Genomic DNA, 2,468 nt, shown 5'->3' with positions numbered 1-2,468 from the left:
TTAATTATTGAAACTGTCTTACCAGTTTGGTTTAAAACTGTCTCATTGCTATTTGTTTCTCAATAAAATTATGGAGGAAAAAAGAATTCTTCAAAAAACATTTCTTTTTTATTTTGTAACACTGTAATTTAACAACCCAAAGAGTCATTAAATTGTAAGTGGCTGAAACAGTTCCAGGTATGTCCTTAAAATGTGTTTGGCTTATGTGACTAAAAATTTCATGCTCAATCTTATAGGAAACAATGTCATACAATTTATTTATCCTACCTAGGGAGAGTGGGAGTTTCTGACAAATCTTTGCAATTTAGTGGAGGAAATTAGTTAAGCCAGACAATTTGAACACTGCATTGAAGATAGAGAGATAAACTTAAACTTACTGTATCAGTTAAAAATGTTGAGGGTGAAAAAATTAGACATCAGATGTAGATTTCCAAGAATATTTATTTTATAAAGAATCCTTAAAATAGTTTAAATTGCTTACAGAATTTATACCTTGTCTGCTCCATATTTCTATATTTCTATGCGTGTTGTAGCTGCTAGAACTTGCTGAATACCTTGCTATGGCTGATACCTAAATGGCCTCGCAAAGTCGCACGTGTTCAACTGTGGGGCCTGTGGCAGTGAGTGGACCACAGTATGTGATCCCGGAGGAGCCTCTTGATTGGTTTAGCACCGTCTTGGGCATGGGTGACTAACTTACCTGAGAAGGGAAGACCACCCTGCCCTGGATGTGGAGTGCACCAAACTAGCAGGTTTGCAGCCCACATGACACAAAAAGTGAAAGAAGAAGAAAATTGCTCTGCTTCCTGCCTGCCACGCCATGAACTGTGTCTCTGCTGTGGCCCTCTGCCAAGCTGCCCCGCTGTGGAGCCAGCCAGTCCTGGACTGAGACCTCTCTGAACTGTGAGCTATCTTAAACTTTCCTCCCTTAATTTGCAGGTGTGGAGTATTTTGTTCCAGAAATGAGAAAGTACCTAAGATGAACCTGAAAGTACTTCTTCATTTTTTGCTGATTTCTCCACTTTTGAGAATTATTAAGCAGAGACACGTGGCTAAGATTTCAGGATTATTGGCCAGAGTTAAATTACCCACAAGTCACTGAGATAATTTGTATGCCATAGCCATCCCTCTAGGATTTCTCACTTTTCTTGAGTAAATTCTACTGATGGGAGGTTTTAGTTCCTTTCTTTTCACCGTGTTGGGCCCTGGGAACCTAGCTTGCACAGCTCAGAGTAATTCTTCTCTTATCATTGGGGAAATATTAAATCAAGTCAGTCACCTCTTAAACTTCTTGGAAATATAGTTTATTGTTACAGCTTAATTTAAGTTAGTTTGGGTGAAGCCTCCTTTATTAATAACTAAAAGTAGTCTAAGTAAATCTCTTCATGTCCTAGAATTTTATATACACACATGTAGTGTCACCAAAGAAGTAAATCAATTTCAGGAGGATATCATGTCTAGGATGTGGTTTGAATTTGTTCCCCAAGGGTTTGTGCATTGAAAGCATGATCCAGAGTGGGAAATATTGAGCCATGAAGAGAAGGGTCTTAGTGAGAAGTCTTTAGGTCAGAAGATTCTTTTTGGTATCTAGTTTAGATGTGTTTCAAGTGTGTAAAAGCTCAAGACCAAAGTCTTTCTGAATATTAGTACTTTGCCTCATAACCACTCTCATGTTTTCTTCAACACATGGAGAGAAGGAATAATAAGCAAGTACTCAGATATTTTTGTTTCCTTGGCATAGTTCTGTCCTAAACAGTTAACACCTTTTATTTATGACCACATATTCTCAACTAGTTACCAAAAATAAAAATTATTTCCTCTGCTCTGGAAATCTCGAGTCTAGTTGTGTTACTCAAATAAGAAACAGACATTGACAAGTGATGAGCCATTTTTAACCAAAGGTAATTTATATATTAAATGTCTGTATTTGTATATGTATGTGGATGTGCTCAAGCATATAGTATGTACACCTGAATTTGGTACATGCTTAAGTTTTAATGAATATTTGTACAATGAAAGGGTTCGCATTTCAAGTACACTTAAGTATTTTCTTAGAATGCCAAAGCAGAGTTCAAAACAAAGGAAGCCAGCCCATGGTGCTGCATGTGTGTAATCTCCACGTTCTAGAAGTATGAGGTTAAAAACTTTGAGCCCGATTGGTTCATTTAAAGTTTAGTGAGACCCTGTGTAGAAATTAGAAAGAAAGAAAAAGAGAGAAAAGAAGGAAGAAAGAAGCAGGAGGAGGAGAAAGAGGAGAAAAAGGAGAAGGAGGAGAAGGAGGAGGAGGAGGAGAGGAGAGGAGAAGAAGAAGGAGAAGGAGAAAGAGAAGAAGGAGGAGGAGGAGGAGAAGGAGGAGAAAGAGGAGAAGGAGGAGAAAGAGGAGAAGGAGGAGGAGATGGAGGAGGAGAAGGAGGAGAGGAAGAGGAAGAGGAAGAGGAAGAGGAAGAAGAAGAAGAAGAAGAAGAAGA

The sequence above is a fragment of the Octodon degus genome, unplaced genomic scaffold, assembly GCF_000260255.1.
Source record: "Octodon degus isolate 3935 unplaced genomic scaffold, OctDeg1.0 scaffold00294, whole genome shotgun sequence".
In the NCBI taxonomy this organism is placed as follows: Eukaryota; Metazoa; Chordata; class Mammalia; order Rodentia; family Octodontidae; genus Octodon; species Octodon degus.
This window is presented reverse-complemented; position numbering follows the sequence as displayed.